Raw genomic sequence first — 26896 nt, 5'->3', positions numbered from 1 at the left:
TAAGAAGGAGGTCATAGGGAAATTCAAAGACAACAGGAAAGAGAAACAAACTAGGGAGCTAGAGGAAACTGAAGTCCCTGGCACCCACAGCTACAGAAAACATTAAACATAGCCTCGCTCCTAGCCAGATTAACATAGAACCTCACAGTTAAAGCCTAATTGCCTCAGTTCCTATTACCCAATACATCATGTCTGACTTTCAACAAAAAATTACAAGGCATGTTCAAAGGCAAGAGAAAACATAGTCTGAAAAGAGAAAGCAAGCATCAAAACCAGACTCGGCTATGTCACAGATTTTAAAATGATCAGATATCTAATTTTAAATAAATATGACTAATATGTTAAGGGCTCTAATGGAAAAAGTAGACAACATGCAAGAACTGATGAGTACTGTGAGCAGAGAGATGGAAACTCATTTGATGAGGCCAGCATCACCCTAATGCCAAAGCCATGTAAAACATTACAAGAAAGGAAAACAACAGACCAATGTCTCTCATGGACATGGATGAAAAAATACTCAACACAGTGTTAGCAAATCCAATCCAACATAGACCTAAATGTAAAATGTGAAAACTATAAAACTTCCAGAAGATAATATAGGAGAAAAATCTAGATGACCTTGGATTTGGTGATGAGTTTTTACGTACAACACCAAAAGCATGATGCGTGAAAGAAAAAATTGATTAGCTGTACTTTATTAAAATTAAAAATTTCTACTCTGTGAAAGGCGCTGTAAAGAGAATGAAGATAAAAGCCACATACTGGGAGAAAATAGTTACAAGATATGTATCTGATAAAGGACTTGTATCTAAAATATACAACTCTGGAAAATCAATAATAAGGAAAGAAACAACCCAATTTAAAAATGGGCAAAAAATCTGAACAGACTCTTCACCATAGAAGGTATACAGATGGTAAAAACGCATATGAAAAGATATTTACCGTCATTTTTCATCAGAGGATTGCACGTTCAAACAACCTGATACCACTTAGAATGGCAAAAATCCAGAACACTGGCAATACCAAATGCTGACAAGGATGTAGAGCAACAGGAACTCTTATTCACTGCTGGTGGGAATGCAAACTGGTACAGCCACTTTGGAAGACAGTTTGGCAGTTTCTTACAAAGCCAAACATAGTCTTACTATACAAGGCAGCAATCATGCTCTTAGCTATTTATGCAACTGAGTTGAAAACTTATGTCTTCACAAAAATCTGCATATGCATGCTTATAGCAACTTAATTCATAATCACCAAAAACTAGACACAACCAAGATATCCTTCAACAGGCAAGTGGATATACAAACTGTGGTACATCCAGACAATGAAATACTATTTGATAATAAAAATTAATGAGCTATCATCCCCCACCCTCCCCAAATGAGGGAAACTTACATGCATATTGCTCCGTAAAAGAAGCCATTCTGAAAGAAGACTCCATACTATATGATTCCAACTGTATGACATTCTGGAAAAGGCCACCTATAGAGAGAGTAAAAGGATCAGGGGTTGTCACAGCGTTGGGGGATGGGTGGAAGGGATGAATAGGTGAAGCACAGGGGTTTTTAGGGCAAACTAGGAAACTGTTCTGTATAATACTCTAATAATGGATACATGACACTATTTGTCAAAAGTCATAGAACTGTACAATGCAAAAAAGTGAGCCTTAATGTAAATTATGGACTTTAGTTGATAATAATGTATCGGTATTGTTTCGTTAATTCTAACAAATGTACAACAGAAATGCAAGATGTTAATGATAGCGGAAACTGTGACGGGGACGGGGTTCTATAGCAACTCTCTGTGCTGCCTGCTCCATCTTTATGTAAATCTAAAACTGTTCCAAAATATGAAGTCTACTAAAGAAAGAAAGAAAAAGGAAGGAAGGAAAGAAGAGGGAAGGAGGGAGGAAGAGAGCTTTACAAGTACATATGAAGTTCCCCAAACCCACCCCTCCTTCCTCTCTCTCCCTCAAGATGTAACCATGGTCCTAAAATTGGTGTCTTTTCCCATTTTTCATTTTACATTTGTAACATATATACACACACACATACTTTAATATACAATATATAGTATTATTTTGGTATTTTACAATTTTATATACATGACATACTGTATACATTCATTTTGATCAACTATATTAAGGTATAATATACATAGAAAATAAAACCCATCAGTTTTAGGTGTGAAATCTGACATGTTTTGATAAATGTACACAGTTGTGTCAGGACCACAGCAATCATGATATAGAAATCTCCTTGGCAGTTACTTCTCCCACCCATCACCTGACCTTGCAATCACTGACATGCTTTCTATGACCATAGTTTTGCCTTTTAAAATTTAAAGAATTTTAAAATTTAAAGAATTTTATCTAAATAGAATTATACAGTATATATGCTTGTTTCTGGTTTCTTTCACTTAGCATAATGCTTATGATACTTACTCATCTGTGTTTATCAATAGGCCATTTCTTTTTATTTCTGAATGGTATTTTTTGTATTGCTACTTCACAATTTGTTCATTTATTTACCTGTTGATGGACATCTGAGTTCTGTCCAGTTATGGGCTATTACTTGTAAAGCAGCTATGCATGTTGTGTACAAGTCTTTCTATTAACTTATGCTTTCATTTCTCTTGGGTAAATACCTAGGGCTGGAATGGCAGGATGGTAGAGTAGGTTTATGTTTTTAGGAAACTGACAGTCTGCTGATGATGTTGCATTTTACATTGCCACGTGCAGTGTATGATAATTCCAGTTGTGCCTCCACATGGACACTTGGTAATGATCAGTCTCTTAAATTTTAGCCATTTTAATAGGTGTATAGTGGTACCTCATTGTGGTTTTGATTTACATCTCTGTAATGACCAAGGATGTAGAGCATTTTTTCATGTGTTTATTTGCCATCTGTGTATCTTATTTAGTAAAATATCTGTTCAAGTCTTTTGCCCATTTCCTTTGGGGCTTTATGTCTTATTATTGTACTGTGTGAGTTCTTTACACATTTTGAATACAAATTCCTTATTAGAAGACATTTGAATATATTTCTCCCAGTCTGTGGCTTGCCTTTTCACTTCCTTAAGTGTCTTTTGAAGACTGAGAGTTTTTAACTTTTATGAAATCCAATTTATCTCTTTTTTTCTTTTATACTTGTGTTTTTAGTGTCCTGATTAAGAAAACATTTCCTAACCCAAGGTTACTGTGATTGTCTTCTATGTTTTCTTCTAAAAGCTTTATAGTTGTAGCTCTTCCTTTTAGGTCTATAATCATTTTGAATTAATTTTTGTATATGATTTGAGGTAAGGAACAAGGGTAATTTTTTTGCATATGGACAGCCAGTTGTTCCAGTGTTATTTATTGAAAAGATGATCTTCCCCCCATATCAAATTCCTTTGATACCTTTGTCAAAAATCAAATCAGTTGATTGTGTGGGGAGTGGGGTGACGTGCAGCAGATTTTCAGAAGGCAGAAGTGAGAAGTGGAGCGGTCCCTTTTCCAGTCCCTTTTCTCAGTATGACAGTCATTTTACTGAAGAAAATTACATTTAAAAACAATCATTTAGGGCTTCCCTGGTGGCGCAGTGGTTGAGAGTCCGCCTGCCGATGCAGGGGACGCGGGTTCGTGCCCCAGTCTGGGAAGATCCCACATGCCGCGGAGTGGCTGGGCCCGTGAGCCGTGGCCGCTGAGCCTGCGCGTCCGGAGCCTGTGCTCCGCAACGGGAGAGGCCACAACAGTGAGAGGCCCGCGTACCGCAAAAAAAAACAACAACAATCATTTAAGTTTTCTGGGAATTGTCCCAAGTGTATACAGCAAATGAAGAAACATTCATTCAAGAGAATCTACTAAATCTTGATAAGAGGAAGAGTCTTTGGCATCTGAGCCATGACCGGCTCTTCCCCCCTTCCCTCGCCAAGCTGCATCCTATGGAAACACTGCTCTGGGTCCTCTACTTCAGGCAGTTGTGGCAGAGAACTACATAGGGGTTCCCTCTCCCTCCTGTGTCCCAGAACAGGGCTATAGCTTCACCCGGGGAGGGGTAGGCTGCCGGTATTTCTCATCTCCTCTCAGCCCTGTGCTGCAGAAGCTCCATTCCTATCTTATGTGGCCTAGAGGACTGAGGCTCCCTTCCTAGACTCTATACTCATAGGGTGGAAACACTATTTCAAGACAAGCAGTGTGAGAACAGTGGAGTCCCCTTCACTTCCTCTCCAGCTCGCTCGTCAGGCAGAGATACCACAAGGAAAAGGCCAGCCAGAAAGGCCAGAGGTTCCTACCTCCCCCCTCCAGCATCCATTAGTAGAGCAAGGGTGTCACTCCAGGATAAGGAGGCCATTAACTGCACCCCAGCTCCTGTGCAGTGGTGCAGAGTTTCTGCCCAAGGGGAGAGGCAGGCCTTAAGAACAACTGTATGGCAACAAATTAAATAACTCAGATGAAATGGATAAACTAGAAACACAAACTACTGAAACTGACTCCAGAAGAAAACCTGAAAATCAGAATGTACTTCTAAGAAGAAAAGAGGTTGATTTAATAATTTAAAACCTTCCCATAAAGAAAAGCCCAGTCTCAGATAGCTTCACTGTGAATTCTTCCAAACATTTAAAGAATGAATACCAATTCTTCATAAGCCCTTCCAAAAAATAGAAGAAGCAGAAATATTTTCCAAATTATTCTGTGAGGTCACTATTACCCTGATACCAAAACCAGATAGAGACATGAAAAGAAAAGAAATTATTACAGATCATTATTCCTTTTTAATACAGATGCAAAAATTCTCAGCAAAATGTCATCAAACTGAATCCAGCACATAGGAAAAGGACTGTGCACAATTACCAAGTGGGATTTCTCCCAGGAATTCAAGATTGATCTAATATATGAAAATCAAATATAATATGCTGTAGTCCTATAATAAAAGGCAAAAACCTCAATAGGCACAGAAATAACAGGTATTTTTCAAATGGCCAATATGCACAAGAAAAAAATGCTCAATGCCATTAGTCATGAGGAAATGCAAATCAAAAACACGATTAGATGCCACTTTGCACCTGTTAGGATGGCCATAATTTAAAAAAATATGGTAAGATGTGTTGGTGATGATGTGGAGAAATTGGGACCCTCAGTCATTATGGGTATGAGTGTAAAATTGTGCAGCAACTTTGGAAAACACCTGGAATTTCCTCAGAAGTTTTAGCATAGAGTTAGCATATGATCTGTCAATTCCATTCCGAAGTATAAAGCAACAAGAAAGTAAAACAAAAATTTGTACATGAATGTTCATAACGTTTTTAACAATAGCCAGAAGTGCAAATAACCTACATGTCCATCAACTGATGAATGAATAAACAAACTGTGGCATATTCGTACAATGGAATATTATTTAGCAATAAGGGGGAATAAAGTACTGATACACGTTACAACATGGATGAACCTTGAAAACGCTATGTGAAGTCAGAGAAGTCAGGGGCTTCCCTGGTGGTACAGTGGTTGAGAGACCGCCTGCCGCTGCAGGGGATACAGGTTTGTGCCCCGGTCTGGGTGGATCCCACGTGCCGCGGAGCGGCTGGGCCCGTGAGCCATGGCCGCTGGGCCTGCGCGTCCGGAGCCTGTGCTCCGCAACGGGAGAGGCCACAACAGTGAGAGGCCCGCGTACTGCAAAAAAAAAAAAAAAAAAGAAGTCAGACACGAATGGCCAAATATTGTTTGATTCTACTTATATGAAATGTCAAGAACAATCAAATCTATAGAGAAAAAAGTAATTTATTAGTTGCCAGGGGCTAGGGGAAGAGAGGAAATGGGAGTGATTGCTAATGTGTATGGGTTTCTTTCAGGGGTAAAAAACATGTTCTAAACTTAGAATCACTGTACAACTCTATGAGTATACTAAAATCCAATCAGCCATAGATTTTTGGACCTATTTATGGAATTTTTCCTTTATTCCACTGGTACATATGATTGATCTCTATGTCTATATTTACAGCAATCCTACACTGTGTTAATTACCTTCCTTTTTTAATGAATGTTTAAATCAGGCAGTGTTAACAGTCCAAGTTTGTTCTTCTTTTGCAAAAGATTTTGGCAATTCTAGATCCTGTGTCTTTTCATGCACACTTTAGAGCCAGCTTACTAATTTCTATAAAAGTCTGCTGGAATTTTGATTAAGAGACATTGAAACTATGGATCAGTTTATGGAGAACTGACATCTTAACTGTATTGAGTCTTCCAGTGTGCATGTGCATGACACATCTCCCCATTTTCTATGTCTTCATTTATTTTTCTCAGTGATGTTTTATAGCTTTCCGTGTACAGGTCTTGCACATCTTTTGTCAAATTTATCCCAAAGTATTTTATAAATGATGTTTTTTAAAATTTCAATTTCCAGTTATTGCTACTATGTGGATATATGATGATTTTTGTATAGTGACTTTGTGTCCTGCAACCTTGCTAATCTCATACTTGCTAGTAGCTTTTTCGTAGTTTCTATAGGATTTTCTGCATAAGTGACCACATCTGAGGTTAAGCTAAAAATAACAGTCACCCACATCAAGCCCCCAGACGTATTTATCAACTGTAGTCAGGCCCTTCTCTGGATCTCTCTTCCTAATTTAGCATATTGAAGAAAAGTGAGGACATCAAACACAGGAGTAAATGATCAATACACAGCTTTTCTGTTTAGGGATGTTCTTATCAGCGCTTACAGAGAGTTTTCCAGAAGGCAATTTGACAGTATATGTCAAAAGCCACTTAGGAGTACATATCTTTTGACCTAACTGTCTAAAAATGGAGAAAGGGAGCATAACTTTTATGCATTTTCATGGTTTGGCTTAGCGTTGGCCATGTTTATTTTTAATACTTTGAGGATAAAACAATTTGAGTTGAGAATAGATGTTTTTGTTATGCCCTGCAGTAAGAACATCACTTTGAGCACTGAGCTGTGGTAATAAGCCAACTATGCTTTATGTTAATTCATGATTTTTATTTTTAAACAGAATTTGCTCTAGCAGGTACTTTCCTTTTAGTAGATCTGTTCATCAAGGTCATTCTGTGTGATCCATAATTGCCCTGCTAGTCACCTTACAAATGGCATGTTCTATGGTTATTTGTCCTGGGCTGATAAGAGTGTGGATGCACTGGGCAGAGCATTCTAGGAGTTACCCAAGGGGAAAAATAATTACTGACAAATAGTGGGTGACAAGCATGGTTTGGGTATTCTACATGGTTTTCTCTTTCAATCCACCATTTTCAGCATTTACTGTGTGTTCTTATTAGATCTGTCCAGGGAAGACGGGGATAGAAAAGATGAAATAGACACAGTCTCTGTACTAAGGGCTTTGTAATACAGTGAAGAGGGTCTGTTCTTTTTGGTGGGACGTCAGCTGCTGGACTGCTCTTTCCTCCATCTTTTGGCTTTGACTATAGATGTAATACCAAGTGCTTCAGTAGTCTTGTTGTGATCATGAAACAGCAGTTGTGAGGACAAGAAGCCAACATACTAAGAATGGTAGCATGGAAATACAGAAAGCGTCTGGTTCCCTAATGACAGTATTGGGCTACTGTACCAACATCGAGACCACTGCCCTCTTAAGCAAACAATAAATGTCATCATGGTTAAGGACAGGTCTTCAGTTACCTACAGCTGAAAGTGTTTCTCACTTTTACACATGAAATACCAGGGAACCAGAAGTTTTGAGCCTGAAGCTACAGTTTAAAATTTTACATTAGGTTTAACTTTTTCCAACAGTAACTTGCAAAGTTTTAAAACATTCCTGCCCAATTCCACTGGCACCACGTTTGCTATAGAATGCCTCTTTTTCATTTGGGCACATTGTTTCCGAAAAGCTACTGAGCCTGGCGCTTTTCCTATGATGAGTACACTAGACATTTCAGCAAGGAGAAAACAAATCTAGGCAGAAGGCAAAGCTGGAGGCTTTTCCTTCTGCCGTGAGGTAGGTAGACATATTTTCAGCACCATCCTTAGAATTAATTAATTAAAAGAATATGCTAAGTGTTTCCAAGGCTTGTTCTGAAATGACTCCTTCAGTTAGAGGTTCTTTACTTTTGGCTTCTTTAAGTCTTGCTGGTCCATTTTTTTTTTACACTGAAATCAAGGAGCATTTACATGTTTCTAGACCTTCAGGCTATTCTGCTTCTATAGCTGCCACTTGAAGGGCAGAAGAGAGGCAGATCAAGACTGAAACTTCTAATTTCTCTTTTCCTTTTTAGTTTTCAAATTAATGAGCTGTATGCAGATAGATGGGTGGCAAAGGGAGCTCAGGTTAGTGTCTTCCTTCATCTTCCTTCCTTCATCTCATGCTCACCCGTGTCATCTGGCAGGCTGGGGCCTGCATAATGTTCCATTAATGATCCAATTTGGCCCATGTGAACTTCACCTCCTGTCCACATCTATATCAGCTTCTGCTTGGGAAGGCTTTGCATTTTCTTCATGACTGGAGATCATAGTGGGCGCTATGATGGAAACATCTGTAGGAAAATGAAGTAATGGGCCTGCTAATATGCTTAATGGCCTTAATAGTGTTAAAAACGAATGTGTTTAATGCTCATTTCATTCATAGCTGCCCTTGGCATTATGGATGGCAAGCCTATGCATTATGCTGAGACAAAAATGGCCCAAATGTCACTGCAAGTGTGAAGAAGAGTGAAAGAAAAATATTAGAGCAGCATTATAAAATTTCATCTCAAATCTATCTTCATCGGAAAGAATTACATTATATGAGAAAAGAGGCAGCCAACCAGAAGACGGTTGCTGGCTTAAAGGAATTTAGCTCATGTGTAGAAAAGAAAAAATCCTGGAAGGCTGTGCCGAGGGATCCAGTGAGCAAGACCAATAACATGGGAGGAAGAGACTCTTCCGGGAAATAGGGGATTTTTAACTGGGGAGGTCACCCTTTCCTTTCATGGTTACAGAGTTTTCTCCTCATAGGATAGGCTGTGTTCCACACCTTCCCAGACCTCCCCTTCTTGGCTCTGTGTCATATTCCTCAGGGCACTGTTTACCAGAAGTAGTTGGGTGAATGAATTCTGATCACTACCTCACAATGAGCCCTACACGAGAAGCTATCTCTGATGAGATTCTCTGCAGAAAGGTCTCAAGGATCATGGGTGGTCGGGACGCTTGGCACCGCTGCAGGTTCTAGCAGGGCCCTCCGATATTGTAGGCAAGCTTTTGCCACCTCCAGAGGGGCACAGGGATGGCCCTGGGGAGACAATTAGCAATAATGTTCTAAACTCTGAAGATAAACTTCATAGCAACTCCGGGGCCTCTTTTGTGGATTCTGTTCCCTCAGCTCTCAGAGAATCCTAGGGGGAGAAGGATAGTCTCTCCATCTCCCTCAGGGATCCAAAGAGTGCTAGAGGCACAGACAAGATAGAGGCTAAAGAAGAGTAACAAGAAGTCCTCAGAAAATGAAATCACTAAGTCAAAGAGACATCTGCACCTCCATGTTCACTGCAGCATTATGCACAACAGGTAAGACGTAGAAACAACCTAAGTGTCCATCAGTGCATGAATTGACAAAGAAAATGTCACACACACACACACACACACACACACACACGTACACGGGCAATGGAATACTGTTCAGCTCTAAAAAAGGAAATTCTGCCATTTGCAACAACATGAATGGATCTTGAAGGCATTATGCTAAGTGAGATAAATCAGACAGAGACAACTACTGTATGTTATCACTTATATATGGAACCTAAAAAAGCCAAACTCATAGAGACAGAGTAGAATAGTTGTTGCCAGGGATGGAAGGTCAAAGGGTACAAACTCCCAGCTATAAGGTGAATAAGTTCTGGGAGTCTAATATATACCATGGTGACTGTAATTAACAATACTGTACTACATACTTGAAAGTTGTTAAGAGACCAGATCTTAAGTGTGAATCATCACAAAAAAATGGTAATTATATGAGGTGCTGGAGGGGTTAACTAACCTTATTATGGTACTCACTTTGCAATATATACATGTATCAAATTATCACCTTGTACAACACCTTAAACTCACAAATGATATATGTCAATAATATCTCAAAGCTGGAAAAAATAGTTTGATTTGATATATTATGGTAGGAAGGATTTTCTAAAGGTGAATAATTTTCATATTATATTGGAAAGTTCTTTTCTACTCTGATAAAATTAAACTATAATTATCGATTTTAAAAAGTCCTCAGAATTATAGAAGCAAACTGTGGACATGAAGAAACTTTTTACTTACTGATAACAGGCATCGGTGTAGAGACACTGCCAGAGGTTGGATCCAGAGATAAACATGGCCGGTCAAGCACTAGCATCCGACATGGCTGCCACACTGCTCCTGACTCAGCTTTGCAGGGCTCCTGCCTCTTAGCAAGATTGCTGAATGACTTTTACCATCAACTCAGGCAGGAGGTTGTGATGTTTCCCGGAAAGGAGAACTTACAAAAATTTCTCTCTGTAGAACAAATACTAGTGACGTAAGCATTGGGATTTGTGAAAAGTTTGGGTTTCAGCCAAGGCATGTATGTATCAAGGTCATGAAGGTTCATTTCTCTAAATTTTCATCACAATTTTAATTTGGCCACAGCATCTTTCACTGTACTAAGCATTTGTATTTACTTACAGCTGCTCACCCCCAGGTCTTAAAAAAAGCATTCTGTATTAGTTTTTGAGGACCCTGGGACTTTCCTTGGTGACAGGCAATTCAGAAATTTTAAAAATTAAGGAATAAAGAAAATGATGAGAAACAGTGTACCTTCTGAATGATTCTGGATAATCTGAAGAGAGTCCAGCTACCAAAGCTCCTTAAAGCTCGGATATTTCATTTATTGCCCCACCACACCTAAATAATTGCTTTCACAACTGATATTTGATTTCATCATATTTGAGGTTTTTCCTTGGAACGAGTTTATAAAGTGATCTCTCCCAGAGGAAAATAAAATTTAATTTCTCGACTTTATTTTCTAAATGGCTTATTGATACTCTTTATTCATCACTCAGTTTTGAGGACACATTTAAAAGGGGGAGATAAATATAAATTAGAGTACCCGTAATATTCCTTTTAACCCTCAACTACTAAGAGGAGCTTCATTTTGTTAACATGTAGGAAAAAGTCATCCTCAAACTATAATTCAGTAATGCTGGGTTTTTTTCTTGAAATAAAGGAGCAGCTGAAACTTGGCTTAATAGTCCCTATTTTCTGACACCTTACTTACTAACCCAAATGTTTGGAGTTGTATTTGCATAGATCAGAATTTTAGACAGGGTTTTTTCATGACCAAAAATAGGTAATCTAGTGAAAGGCAGCTAAGCCATGTTAAGAACAACAATTCTTTCTTTAGATATCGAATACAAGTATAGTGTTTTCAAATGCCGTAATTAAGCATAAGAAGTTAAAGTGGAAAGATGAATTTACCAGCAATACTAAATTTCTTTTATAATCTTTAAAAAAATATGTGGAAGTACTATGTGTCCAATATTTTAGTGCCTTATCATATTTAGTTCTCTCAGTTGCCGTATGAAATAGGCATTATGAATTCCTTCTTACAGACAAGAAAACCAAGGCTCAGTGTGTCTGAGGGAACTTCTCAAGGACACAAAGTCAGGAATGGTAGGGCTGAGACCACAGCTTAAGCTCATTATCTTTCCACTACGCTATGTTCCCATCCTTTGGAACAGCCATGGAAAAATCAACCAAGACCACTATCTCTTTGTCATGAATATGATATTAAATAGAAGGCAGAAAAATATCAGTAGCTTCTACCCAGAAGAAAATCTGCTTTGCCTGATCCATTCTTCATCTTTAAACTTCTATGCTCTCTCCTTTTACCTGCCCACCACCACATAAGGCATGTGGACTCGTGCTGGTGCAGGAAGAAAATGTCCTCAACTGAAGAAATTATATCAAAATATTAACAATGGTTGTGTTTAGACTAGGGAAAATTTATTCCTTCTTTCTACATTTCTATATTTTATAATAAAAAATACACCTTAAAAATAAGGTTTAAAATGCATATTTCTATTTTTTTAATAAAATGTCTTTAACAGGGGAAAACAAAGGATTAGGTAAGTTATTGAGATGTAAGAATTTGGGTGGAAAGTCTGCTGGCTATAAAAACCCAACTTGTAAACATACCAAACTGTCGGAACTAATTTAGCTGTTATCTCTTACTTGATTTAATTTCTTTCACAGCCTTTGGATGTACTTCCATGTGTCTTGTGAGGACAATGCTCCGCCCTCATTCTCTGGGTTTCAAGGGCTCCTCTTGCTTAATCTTGTTGGCATGAACCTTCTTGCCCTTCCCAGCCCTTCATTTGCCTCCAAGGTTTTTCCAGGACAGTGATGGGTTTATTTTGTTTTTTCCTCTTTCCAGTATTAGGTCAGATTATGCTCCGATGCTCCAGAGTACACTCTTTGTTTAAACACACACATTTTTTTCTCCTATTACAAAAGTAATGTTTTGGAAACCGTAGAAAATAATAGTTGAACCAAACCATGAAAAAAAATGCCATATATAATTTAATTACCCAGAGATGCTTTTGTGAATTTCCTTCCATTACTTTGTCTATTCATGTGTGTGTGTGTGTGTGTGTGTGTGTGGTTCATAACAAATTGGACAGAATTTTTTTAAAAATCCCAATTTAAAATAGAATGGTTCAGTCTAGATGTAAAATAAAAACCTAAGATATGGTTTTATTGTGCCATGATTGCTTAAAAGACACCTCTCTACAGCGTTTGCCAACTCTCCAGTAGTTTATATAAAATATCAAAACTAGGGCTTCCCTGGTGGCGCAGTGGTTGAGAGTCCGCCTGCCGATGCAGGGGACACGGGTTCGTGCCCTGGTCCGGGAGGATCCCGCGTGCCATGGAGCGGCTGGGCCCGTGAGCCATGGCCGCTGAGCCTGTGCATCCAGAGCCTGTGCTCCGCAATGGGAGAGGCCACAACAGTGAGAGGCCCGTGTACTGCAAAAAAAAAAAAAAAAAAATCAAAACTAACTTTGCCTCTTAGCTTTATCTATCTTGAAGGAAGGCACTTTTCTCCCCTTGAACTCACGTTCATGTATAAAATAAGAGCTTCCTTTCTCTCCACCGGTATGTCCACCATCTCCAGGATGTACTGAATAAGGAAGCTTCAGAATTCTTTCCACCTCTTCTTCACCAGCTCCCCCCTTTGGAAGAAGGAGTGACTTTCTGCCTGGAAAGATGGGAGAGCCCAACAGGCTGTGAAGTAAGCCAATGCAGAAGTGGAACTCGACATCAGAAAACAGGCGGGTGTCTATCTCCTCCCCATTTTCCCCTGTGATGAGCACAACAGGAAGGGCACCTCCTGCCTGAGGTTCTCCAGCTTCACTGCCTACTGGTTGCAAGAGCAAGCCGGATTCAGCCCACCCTCCTAACTCTGCTGCACACTGGGTCCTCCCAACTGTTGCCTGTGTGTATGTATCAAATTGTTTAAAACACAGCAGGAAGGAGGAGCCTGATGATCAGCACCCAATCTCAACAATGGTCTCTGTAGAATACATTCTGTATGTTATAATGTACACCTATGCAGTGTGTGTGTGGTATAAGTGTATATTATTTCTCAGAATTTGAATTGCGAGTAGATTTTTGTCAGTTGAAGGAAGATGTTTTGATTTCCTTTAGGGCTCCATAATTAAGCTTCCTAGAATAGCTCAGAAAACAATTTTGCAATTATGTCAAAGCTAACCTATAACTTTAGTATAAAATTTAGCAAAAAAATAAGTTGAATAAAGTGCCATTCACATATATACTGGAACCACCAACCCATACTCACTTAGTTGAGAACAACAGAGCAAATGTAATAGGCTTAGAGCCAGTTGAGTTGTTTTCTAGCTGAGGGGCTGGCTAAGGTGCTTTTATTCCCTCTGCCTTCCTCATGTCTCAGTGTCTCTAAACACCATGAGGAGCTTCCTGTGGGGAACTGATCCGGAGCACGTCATCCCATTCTGTGATGGTAATTTTATGTGTCAGCTTGGATCATGGCATGCCCAGATATTTGGCTAAACATTATTTCTGGATGTGACTGTGTTTCCAGATGAAATTAGCATCTGTATCAGTGGACTCAGTAAGGCGTTTGCCTTCCACAGTGTGGGTGATCATCACCCAATCCATGAGGGCCTGAGTAGAACAAAAAGGTGGAGGAAGGAAGAATTTGGCCCTTCCTGTCTGGCTGCTTGAGCTGGGACATCCGTCTTCTCTTGCCCTTGATGCTTCTACTTCTCAGGCCTTCAGACCCAGCTGGAATCTATACCACCAGCTCCCCTGGTTCTCAGGCCTTTGGATTCAGATTGAACCACACCACTGGCTTTCCTGGGTCTCCAGCTTGCAGATGGCAGATTGTGGGGACTTTGCAAGCACTATAGTTCCGTGAGCCAATTCCTTACAATAAGTCTTTTCATATTTGTATTTATATATTTCCTATTAGTTCTGTTTCTCCAGAGTGCCTTGACTAATACACATTCTAAGTCCCAAATGGAAGCTGTTCTTTTCAAAGAAAGAGGGGTCTCTGAAACAGAGCTGTAGCCAAACTGCCAGAGATCCAGACAGGATAGAGGGATAAGGAGAGAAAGAGGAAATACTCAGAATTAAAGAAACAGGGATGCCAGGCCTTCTCCCTATGACCCAGACATCAGTGTAGATAGATGGGAGATGATCTGAAAGCTGACCAAACATGATTCTAAGCATGTGTGAAACTCATATGGGGAATCTGCAAAGTGAGGCTTTGTAGTAGCTGGGGAGCCACATTAGCAGGTAAACACTTGTTTCAGTAAAACAAGAATTACACCAGAAGCTATACAACCTGAAAACAGGAACATCAGTACTAGTAGAAAAGGTAGAGATGACAGAGAGGGAGAGAGAGAGAGAGAAATTGTCAAGGGTTTTAGTGATGTTTGCAACCTGAAAACACATTCTGTTGCAGAGCCTGGCAGGGTATCTTTGCCCATTTATGTGATTTAGAGTGTTCTGTTCAACCATGATTTTCTAGGTTGAGCAGAGGTAGGTTAGGACATTGATATTCATTGTTGCACATTGTTGTCCAAGATCACACAGCTAGTAAAAGGCAGATCTGGGACCCAGACCCAGACAGTGACTCTAGCATCCCTGCACTTAACCACTGCACTCAGTGTGTCTATAGATACAAACAATGAGTCCTCCTAAAATGAACTCCCAAGAGGTTACCAAACCAGAAGCCACCTTTTCTCTTTATAGATACATGTCAAAGAGAAATGTTGACATCTGGCAATCCTTAACAATTTTACATTTATACATTTTTTTAATTAGTTTCTGCTTTATAACAAAGTGAATCAGTCATACATATACATCTGTTCCCATATCCCTTCCCTCTTGCGTCTCCCTCCCTACATTTATACATTTTTAACTAGGGACTATTTCTTTCAGTGTTCTTAAAATTTTCAAGGTAATGCTACTTCAAGTAGCAACTGGGAATGTCAGCAGAGTATGCTATACAAAATAAAACTGGCAATGTCTTTCAAAGAACAGTCAAATGTGTTTTGTCATTGCACAGATGGTCTCCTTCCATGGCAACATAGAAAAGAGCTTCCTTTCCATCCTGTTGATGAACTCCTTTGTTAAGAGTATGAAAAATAGAAAGAAAAAATAAAGGTTTTTCAATTTCTTTTTAACAGAGGGGTTAAATGTAGTATTTCATTGATTTATTTATTTTTTGAAACTTAACAATTGGCTCGCTCTGGGTCCTCTCCCATCCAGCCACACTCCTCTCAGCTTCTAGGTTGAAAAGGGGTGTTCTCATTATCTAAACACTCATTACTGAAACCCTAATGTTATGAGGTTCAAAAAATGATACAACCTGGAAATCTTTAACAATAAACTGACCACATTTGTAAGAGAATTCCTACTCAAACAGTTTCAAAACATGTTTCACAACCTTTGGTTATCTGAATATTGATGATAGTTTGTTTTTATTAGCATGCTACAAGGCAAATTCACTCAAAAGAAAAATGGCGAATCTTGCCATATATACAATTTCATAAAGTCATTGAAATGAATGGCAAAGAATGGCTTCACTCACTCACAAAGCCCCTGGCAAATAAGTTTCCAGCAGAGTTAGAAGACTTGACAACTGAAGAAGAGACATTTGACAGGGTGATGATGCTTTGAAAAGGAATGACTTGAATATCAAAGGATTAAGAAAAGATCTTGTAAAATATGAGGAAATCCTTGAATATATTTGTGAAAAAAAAAATGACTGCCTTTCTAGTTTGCTTTGAAAGTCCAGTGTGAAGAATGTCAAACTGTGCTATAAGATAACTTTGCTGGGACAAAATTATACCCCTTAACCTTGCTGGGACAAAATACTTAATTCTTCCTTTAGCCTAAGAATTATCACATACATGCAATGATAGGCTAACATTTTTAAGGTAATATAAAACTAATTTTCATAATTTTGGCTTCATTTTCAAAATAACAGCCTAATCAAGCTTTCTTTTTGATTTTCTATTTACTATTGAATGTTGGTTCCCATTTTGTACAGATTTACTTTTAAGTGGTTCTTTTCTGGTACCAATTATTCTTGGATAATGAGGACTTTCTGTACTTTATTCTGACAGAGCAGGGGCTAAACGAGGTTCATGAGGCTAGATGGCTCGCTCATCTTCAACTTCACTTCAATAAAAACCTCTTCTGAGGACCCACAGAGTCTGGAATGCCATGAGTTGAATTACTTTTCACCTTGCTTCATATCCAATGTTTATCTCCTCATGGCTAGGTTTGATGAAGGCTTTGCAGACCCACAGAAACAGGTCCTTGATGACAGTCCTAGATCTAATAGAGACTCAGTAAAGAGCAGCTCTCCAGAGCAACCCTGGCTGCCCAAAGTCAGGGGTCCTCAGTTAGAAAGTCCTTTTTCCTCAGAAAATGCTTCTGACTAAATAGTTCACATTGCCATACACAGAGAAGTATTAATTAAGCTAATGCTTGGAAAAGAATCTTTTTCTTTGCCCCAGCAATTCACCTTTTAAGTTCTTACACACTGTGGACATTACTGAAAGGGTAGCTGAAATGATCTTCTGGCATAAATCAGTTTATTTACTTATGGATGCATCATGGTGTCATTTTCTTGCAAAAAACTTAATAACAACCTATTATTTAAAAAAAACTCTCTCAAAAATGATTTATTATAAACACATTCAGCTGCTAAGAACTCTTGTCTCTCTCTCTCTCAAGACCTAAACCTTCCTCTAAATTTTGCAACCAATTTTCTCCTGTACAATAATCTCAAATTGAGGAGTAAGTGTAAGGAAAGTGACTAATGCTAAAGATTAATCTTCAACTGGATAATTTTTTACTTGGGGAGATTCCATTGAAACTGAGCAAATATCTGTAAAAAAGAGTAAAAATTATATTTAGATATTTAACATACTAACACGAAAGTGGCAGTCTTTTGTATGGGCATGGCTGCTTGCTTCTTAGTCTGCTTTTGGCTCCTAAAGTGAAATGTGACTAACATGTCCATAGCACTTTTCCTAAAAGGTTATAACAAAAATATGATCTTTGTCGGGCTTCCCTGGTGGCGCAGTGGTTGACAGTCCGCCTGCCGATGCAGGGGACACAGGTTTGTGCCCCGGTCTGGGAAGATCCCACATGCCGCGGAGCGGCTGGGCCCATGAGCCATGGCCGCTGAGCCTGCGCGTCCGGAGCCTGTGCTCCGCAACGGGAGAGGCCACAACAGTGAGAGGCCCGCGTACCGCAAAAAAACAAACAAACAAAGAAAAAAATATGGTCTTTGTTTCTGCTGAACATGAGCTGTTTGAGTTTACTGATGACAAGCCACACTGCTACCTTTACCTCTATTCAAAAGAGCCAAAGTTCCATTCTTCACAGAGTCAGAGACTCTTTATTCCATGTTAAAGAAAAGTTATATTGGCCTAGTGCCAATAGTACTTAAAATACCATCAATTTTAAAAGATCTTTAATTCAGAAAAAAGTTTTTTTAAAAAGCCATTCGGAGGTTGACCTATGGCTGAATTGTCACTAGTCCCTATTGGAATGCAAGTAATGCTAGCGTTAATGCTTTTTTTAAAAAAGATTTTTCTTTCTTTCTTTTTTTTTTTTTTGCGGTACGCGGGCCTCTCACTGCTGTGGCCTCTCCCGTTGCGGAGCACAGGCTCCGGACGCGCAGGCTCAGCGGCCATGGCTCACGGGCCCAGCTGCTCCGCGGCATGGGGGATCTTCCCGGACCGGGGCACGAACCCGCGTCCCCTGCATCGGCAGGCGGACTCTCAACCACTGCGCCACCAGGGAAGCCCTCATTTTTTTTTGATGTGGACCATTTTTTAAAGTCTTTTTTGAACTTGTTACGATATTGCTTCTGTTTTATGTTTTGTTGTTTTGGCTGTGAGGCATGTGGGATCTTAGCTTCCCGACCAGGGATCGAACCCACACCCCCTGCATTGGAAGATGATGCTGTAAGATGCTTAACCACTGGATCACTAGGGAAGTCCCAATACATCTTTTGTTTGTTTGTTTGACATGTGGACTTCTTTTTTATTTTTTCCCAAAATTAATGATGTTTTTATCACTATTATTTTTAATTTTAAGTTCATATCTTTTTTCTTTTTAAAATTTATTTATTTATTTGACAAAGTCTTTTTTTTCTTTTTTTTTCTTAACCAAAACAAAGGCATTGATAAAGCAAATACAATCTACAATAATAAATACATCTCAATAGAGGCTAAATATCATTAACTTATTACATTATTTAGACAGTAAATATGGTCATTTTTTGCTTCTTTCCAATACAATACATTTGATCACATTTTTTTTTATACAGCAGGTACTTATTAGTCATCAATTTCATACACATCAGTGTATACATGTCAATCCCAATCGCCCAATTCATCACACACACACACTCCCCACCACTTTCCCCCTTGGTGTCCATACGTTTGTTCTCTACATCTGTGTCTCAACTTCTGCCCTGCAACTAGTTCATCTGTACCATTTTTCTAGGTTGCACATACATGCGTTAATATACGATACTTGTTTTTCTCTTTTCTGACTTACTTCACTCTGTATGACAGTCTCTAGATCCATCCATGTCTTAACAAATGACTCAATTTCGTTCCTTTTTATGGCTGAGTAATATTCCATTGCATATATGTACCACATCTTCTTTATCCATTCATCTGTCGATGGGCATTTAGGTTGCTTCCATGACCTGGCTATTGTAAATAGTGCTGCAGTGAACATTGGGGTGCATGTGTCTTTTTGAATTATGGTTTTCTCTGGGTATGTGCCCAGTAGTGGGATTGCTGGATCATAAGGTAATTCTATTTTTAGTTTTTTAAAGAACGTCCATACTGTTCTCCATAGTGGCTGTATCCATTTACATTCCCACCAACACTGCAAGAGGGTTCCCTTTTCTCCACACCCTCTCCAGCATTTGTTGTTTGTAGATTTTCTGATGATGCCCATTGTAACTGGTGTGAGGTGATACCTCACTATAGTTTTGATTTGCATTTCTCTAATAATTAGTGATGTGAACAGCTTTTCATGTGCTTCTTGGCCATCTGTATGTCTTCTTTGGAGAAATGTCTATTTAGGTCTTCTGCCCATTTTTGGATTGAGTTGTTTGTTTCTTCAATATTGAGCTGCATGAGCTGTTTACATATTTTGGAGATTGATCCTTTGTCCGTTGATTCATTTGCGAATATTTTCTCCCATTCTGAAGGTTGTCTTTTCATCTTGTTTATGGTTTCCTTTGCTGTGCAAAAGCTTTTAAGTTTCATTAGGTCCCATTTGTTTATTTTTGTTTTTATTGCCATTACTCTAGGAGGTGGATCAAAGGTCTTGCTGTGATTTATGTCAAAGAGTATTCTTCCTGTGTTTTCCTCTAAGAGATTTATAGTGTCTGGACTTCCATTTAGGTCTCTAATCCATTTGGAATTTATTTTTGTGTATGGTGTTCGGGAGTGTTCTAATTTCATGCTTTTACCTGTAGCTGTCCAGTTTTCCCAGCACCACTTATTGAAGAGACTGTCTTTTCTCCATTGTATATCTTGGTCTCCTTTGTCATAGATTAGTTGACCATAGGTACGTGAGTTTATCTCTGGGCTTTCTATCTTGTTCCATTGATCTATGGATTGTAGTTCTTCTTGCTTCTGCTGTCTGCCTTCTGGTGGATGAGGCTTGTGTAAGTTTCCTGATGGGAGGGACTGGTGGTGGGTAGAGCTGACTGTTGCTCTGGTGAGCAGAGCTCAGTATGACTTTAATCCGCTTGACTGTTTTTGCAGTGGGGCTGGGTTCCCTCCCTGTTGGTTGTTTTGCCTGAGGCAACCCAGCGCTGGAGCCTACCTGAGCTCTTTGGTGGGGCTAATCACAGACTCTGGGAGGGCTCACCCCAAGGAGTATTTCCCAGAACTTCTGCTTCCAGTGTCCTTGTCCCCACAGTGAGCCACAGCCACCCCCCGCCTCTGCAGGAGACCCTCCAACACTAGCAGGTAGGTCTGGTTCAGTCTCCCCTGAGGTTACTGCTCCTTCCCCTGGGTCCCGATGCGCACACTACTTTCTGTGTGCCCTCCAAGAGTGGAGTCTCTGTTTCCCCCCAGTCCTGTCAAAGTCCTGCAATCAATTCCCACTAGGCTTCAAAGTCTGATTCTCTAGGAATTCCTCCTCCCATTGCCGGACCCCCAGGTTGGGAATCCTGACGTGGGGCTCAGAACATTCACTCCAGTGGGTGGACTTCTGTGGTATAAGTGTTCTCCAGTCTGTGAGTCACCCACCCAGCAGTTATGGGATTTGATTTTACTGTGATTGCGCCCCTCCTACCATCTCATTTTGGCTTCTCCTTTGTCTTTGGATGTGGGGTATCTTTTTTGGTGAGTTCCAGTGTCTTCCTGTCGATGACTGTCCAGCAGCTAGTTGTGATTCTGGTGTTCTCGCAAGAGGGAGTGAGTGCACGTCCTTCTACTCCGCCATCTTGGTTCCTCTCCTCCCCAATACATTTTAATATTAGCCTCCTCTCAATAATTTAGACGTTGGTTTGCCAGTCTGCCAATTGTCTTGTTCTGTTGCTAGTCTGTTTCACTCTTGACTTCCCTCCTTTCTAAACACATGGCTCTAGAAGGAGAATAGAATGATAAGAACTAAAACTTGAATTCATTAATTTCAAGAGTTGTTTGGAACTCTAATTCAAAGAGCTGAATTTTAAAAGTTAATAGATTTGGGACTGTTTTATTGATTGATTGGTTGATTGATTGTTGGCTGTGTTGGGTCTTCATTGCTGCACGCGGACTTTCTGTAGTTGCGGCGAGCAGGGGCTACTCTTCGTTGCTGTGCGCGGGCTTCTCATTGTGGTGGCTTCTCTTGTTGCGGAGCACGGGCTCTAGGCACGTGGGCTTCAGTAGTTGTGGCTCACAGGCTCTAGAGCGCAGGCTCAGTAGTTGTGGCACACAGGCTTAGTTGCCCCGCAACATGTGGGATCCTCCTGGACCAGGGCTCAAACCCATGTCCCCTGCCTTGGCCGGTGGGTTCTTAACCACTGAGCCACCAGGAAAGTCCCTGGGACTGTTTTTTTGGTTGTTTTTTTTAAATTTTATTTATTTATTTATTTTTAGCTGTGTTGGGTCTTCGTTTCTGTGTGAGGGCTTTCTCTAGTTGCGGCAAGCGGGGGCCACTCTTCATCACAGTGCGCAGGCCTCTCACTATCGCGGCCTCTCTTGCTGCGGAGCACAGGCTCCAGACGCGCAGGCTCAGTAGTTGTGGCTCACGGGCCCATTTGCTCCGCGGCATGTGGGATCCTCCCAGACCAGGACTCGAACCCGTGTCCCCTGCATTGGCAGGCAGACTCTCAACCACTGCGCCACCAGGGAAGCCCCCCTGGGACTGTTTTTTATGCACTTCAATTATTTGTACCATTCCTGGTGAATTTTCTTTTTGCATGACAGATGTCTACCTTCCCATACCAAGTGTTAAGACATGAAATATATCATTCACTTTATTTTTTCAAAAATCAAATTAAATCTAACTCTGAGAGGAAAGTTAATAGTAATCATTATTGGGACTCGATTCTCTGTGTTCCGTCTTCTCTTCCTGCTAGCCAGGACCTTTTGAGGGCCTCTGAGATCTTACAGCAAAGCAGAACATTTGGGAAACTCCACTGCTCTGTGGCCTGTAAGTGCTTGATATTACAGTTGTCTATGACTTTATAGGCCTTGGAAATTGCTCTAGTTTTAGTGCCACCCTTGGAAAGGGTACTCAGTGCCTAGGGGCTGCTCACTCATGGTACTCTGAGGTTCTGTTCCCTTCCTCAGTCACTAAGAGTTAAAATTTAACTACTGTTCCCTTCTTGTATTACTCATCCTCTGTTGTCCCTTATCTTCTCCCTCACTCCCAAAGTGGATACCTGTCTCACTTTCCTCTGTCAAAATCTCTTAATTTTTTTTTTTTTTAATTTTCAAAAACAAAAGCCAGAAAGAGAGGTTGTCTTCAGGCAACTTTCACTTGACTTTGAAACATAAACTTCTCTGAGAAGGAAAATCCCAAGGTTCATCTCACTTCTTGGAAAAGGATTAAAACAAAATAATAAACAGGAAGAGCCAAATATATCTCAATAATTATCACTTAAGATATGGTTTATAATTAGATAAAATGTAAGAAACATAACAATGCAATATAAATGTAATGAGTAAGATAATGAATGCAGGATGTAAAATGGAGGTGGAAAAAAGTTGTTGGCAATCATTAAAAACTAAGTTGTTTTTGTTTAACCTGACCTTGCTGACAGAGATTGCCTATGTTAACATGACTGCTGGATTCCCCCCGCCCCCATTCAAAGGAGACTCTCCAGCCTTGATATTTAACTTTTTTTTTTTTTTGCAGTACGCGGGCTTCTCACTTTTGTGGCCTCTCCCGTTGGGGAGCACAGGCTCCGGACGCGCAGGCTCAGCGGCCCATGGCTCACAGGCCCAGCCGCTCCACAGCATGTGGGATCTTCCCAGACCGGGGCACGAACCCGTGTCCCCTGCATCGGCAGGCAGACTCTCGACCACTGCGCCACCAGGGAAGCCCGATATTTAACTTTTGACTTCGAAACTCAATTCCAGCAACATTCAGTGTTCCACCAAGGGTGGGCATGAGACCAAATGTCCTGTCAGAATCACCAAGTGCAGATTCCTGACCCCTCTCTAAGACTGCTGCTCCTGCAATATTGATGACTTTTCAATATTGATGACTTTTCAGTATTGTGGTTGGAGCAGTCCACACGCTCTGGAGCAACACATGAACCAGTCAAAGCCAAATACTCTGTCAGTCACTGGCCAGTTAAAAATTTCCATCCCAGGACTTCCATCCTCTTCTCGTGCCTAACACAGGCTCCTCTTTCTGGTTCTCCTAGTTTCGAGGGACTTGCTTGTGTCCCTCCCTGGGCAGAAGCAGCGAGGGCCAGGTGAGTCACCTACCTGATTGGCTCCTGACTGGCCCCAGGTTGGCTTTCAGCGACTCCGGTTTTGGCCACAAGCATCACTCTGTCATATTCACCTCATGAGTCAGTCTTTGCATCCTGGAGCACAGTCAAAACAAATTACTCGTAGAATTCTTATCTTTAGATATTTAGTCTAGCTTTTTGAACTCACCTGGGGCTCTGTGCTAGGTGACGCTCTTCTCTAGCACCTCAGCAGGAGTTACCACTACTTTTTGTTTTCAACATTTCTCTTGCTTCTGAGAATTCACCTCTAATCTGCACCCCATTTCTCAATGGCTTAGCTCCACTTTGATATTTAGGGTTATTTAGTAAACCTGTATAACAATTCTCGAGTGGGTTATGACTAGGGTGCCCTTGCAAATCCAAATTGGAACACTGTTGAGAGTGAAAAGGATGCTATTGATAACGCTGGGACTGGAGTCAAGTCAAACAAAACGATGATCATCTTAGTGATGCCAGGCACTATGCGAAGTGCTACAGTGCCAGTTTTTCTTTCCTTTTTTTTTTAGTGACTGTTCTCAGCTTTCCCCTAAGCCTCTATTTCTGCTGACAGTTGAAAACACTTGATTTGGGCATTTAAAAAGAACCTAATTTCAATTTAAAACTTACCCCAGTCTCTCTAGAGGCAAATGTTCAGGCTCTCAGAGACTTGCCCACCTCTCCTTCTTTCTTTCTCCTGGTAACATCTGGGTGTTGGGGAAGCTTCCTGAAGGTTGTGCATTTAAGCAAGGATCCTCTGGTCCAAGGGCTATTCAGCAGTCTTTGCTGAGCCTGTTGGCCTTTGTTTGATGGGCAGCTCAACCCTCTAGTTCATGAGGTGCAGGACTGTGTCTTTGTTGCATCTGCTACCCAAATGGCTGCAGTGGAGCGCCTCCCAGGGTTGTCAGCATTCTCTAGGCCCAGGAGTCACTTGCCCTGCTGTCTTGCCCCCATCCTGGCTCCCATACTGCTACAGTCCCTCTGAGTCCCACCTCGATTTAGAAGCAGGCCAGCTTGAGAGGGTCCACCCCCCAGCCTTGCTTTCAGGTTCTTCTGACTTCTTCTGGAGCACTTCCTGGCAGATCTATCACCCAGTTAAGTCTGCATACTCTGCCAGGGCATGGAGGGTATCATCTGGACCCCTGAGGTACCACCCACGGACTCTGGCTGGAAGGGGTGGGTGGAGGGGGAGTGCTTCTTCAGTTGTTAAATCCATGATACATTCTCATCAGCTACCTAGTTCACTGTTTTAAGGGATTTACCTATTTTAACTCTCTTAATCTTCACAGCAAACATCTAGTGTAGGTAACATTAATACCTTCAGGTTACAGAGGAAGACACAGGAACAGAGAATAAGTAATTTGCCTGAGGTCCCCCAGCAAACAAGCGACAGAGCCAGGACTTGGGTCCAGGCAGCCTGGTATCAGGATCTGTGCTCTGAACCACTATGCAGGGAGAAGTTTTGGGATTAGGCTGATAAAATGTGATTATTCAACAAGAAGTTTCCTCCTAAATAAATTATTTAGGTGTTAAAAATTCTTCTGACATGAACAGATACTCTGACACTCAGTATTTTGGAGACTCTAGGTCAACCCATTTACTCTGTTAACCTAACCTTTCATTAAAAAACAGCATCTCCTACTGTTGTAGCTCATAATTAAAATAATAACTTTACTGGCTTGCTGTTTATAAACCCCACTGATACAATAATTTAGTAAATAAATGTGATTTCTTCAGAATTAGGCGTGCTGATCTCACGTGTTCTCCTCTTAGGATTTTAATTAATTGGATGCCAGTAAATATTGGAATAGTTTTTAGTGCTTTAAGTGTATACTTTTTTTAATGAAATGTCTTTTTGAATACTTGTGGTTTTCTTCTTTTCTTTCTTTTTTCTTTTCTTTTCTTAACAAAGCAAATAGTTATTTCCGATACAGAGAAATTCATTACTCTGTCTTGGATGTTCCCTTGTCGTTACATCTCTAATTTAATCTTGTACTAATTCCAAAGAACAATTGTGCAATTTCTGGATCTTCTAAAGTACGTCCCATTCATTTCCTGAAGCCTTGGAAACTCTTTATGCATAATGCTCTCCTCCCCAAGCCTTTATTCATTTTTTAATTCTTTTTGACCAAAAGTTTACACTTTTCCCAAACCTCTGTGTTTTGTTTTGTTTTGTTTTTTTGCGGTACACGGGCCTCTCACTGTTGTGGCCTCTCCCGTTGCGGAGCACAGGCTCTGGATGCGCAGGCTCAGCGGCCATGGCTCACGGGCCCAGACGCTCCACGGCATGTGGGATCTTCCCGGACCGGGGCACGAACCCGCGTCCCCTGCATCGGCAGGGGATTCTCAACCACTGCGCCACCAGGGAAGCCCCAAACCTCTGTGTTTTTAAAAAATCTTCTTTATCTTATTTTTTAAGTTATTAGGTGAATTTCTACTATCTTTCTGTCTCTGTTTTTTCCCCCGGGTTGTTTTAGTGATTCAGTTTCTGGCCTTCAAATGTATAGTTGCCACATTTTTACTGCCATTGACTATAAAATTCTGCCCAGTTACTAGGCTGTGAGAAAGTAGGTGCAAAATTGTTCCTATTGCCTGCTGCCCAGCTGTGTGGCACTGGCACCAGAGTCCAAGAAAGTATCCTTTTTCTCCCTGTATTTCTTAGATTCAGGAGCCTGTTCAATATGCATTATCTATGGGACCAGCCAAGTAATTGCCTATTGATAACCACCTAGAACCTCTTACTTGTTTAAATAAAGTTAATTTCACTTTCATTTTGCTTCCACTTCCACATAGAGAATGCTATTTATCTTCTTCCAATGGTATTTAAATAATTATTATCCTAACCCTGCAGGTTCAGTGAAGCGATATTGCCATTGGTGTTTTAGGTACAAAGGAGTTGCTCTCCCTTTGGAAATAAGCAGCATTGACTTGCTGAAACTTGGCTGGAATTCGAAGACCCAGAAACTGGGCTGGGGACAGAAGCAGCATTTGATGAAAAACAGAGAGATAAGGCTCAGCACCCTGCAGAGGAAAACAAAATAAAAGCCATCCATCCTGTCCAATAGCATTAACAATCCAATGAGCCAAGCAGAGAATCAATTTGGGGGGCACCGGAGTAAAAACCAGAAAACAGTGACACCCAATCTATTAATTCATTTTTCTCATTTGATTCTCAAAGTCTCATGGCCAGAAAGGGACAGAGCTGGACTCTGATCTGCGTGGTGGGAGCAGAGAGCCCGTACACATCATATCTATGCTTGGCTGCCTGCTGGTTTCCAGTCTCTGAGAGGTCGTCACCTGCCCTAGGTCATCCACTGATACATGGGGATCCAGGCTTGCCACATTCTCTGGCTCCTCCAGAGCCTTCTACACTCTCAAATACTCTACTGAGATCGGGCCAGGGACCCAGAGAATGTCCCCTGACCTGGAAAGGTTCTGCTGC

This window comes from Mesoplodon mirus (assembly GCF_964341445.2).
Source record: "Mesoplodon mirus genome assembly, chromosome: 10".
Classification (NCBI taxonomy): domain Eukaryota; kingdom Metazoa; phylum Chordata; class Mammalia; order Artiodactyla; family Ziphiidae; genus Mesoplodon; species Mesoplodon mirus.
The sequence above is the reverse complement of the archived record's forward strand: the minus strand, read 5'-3'. Positions refer to the sequence as shown.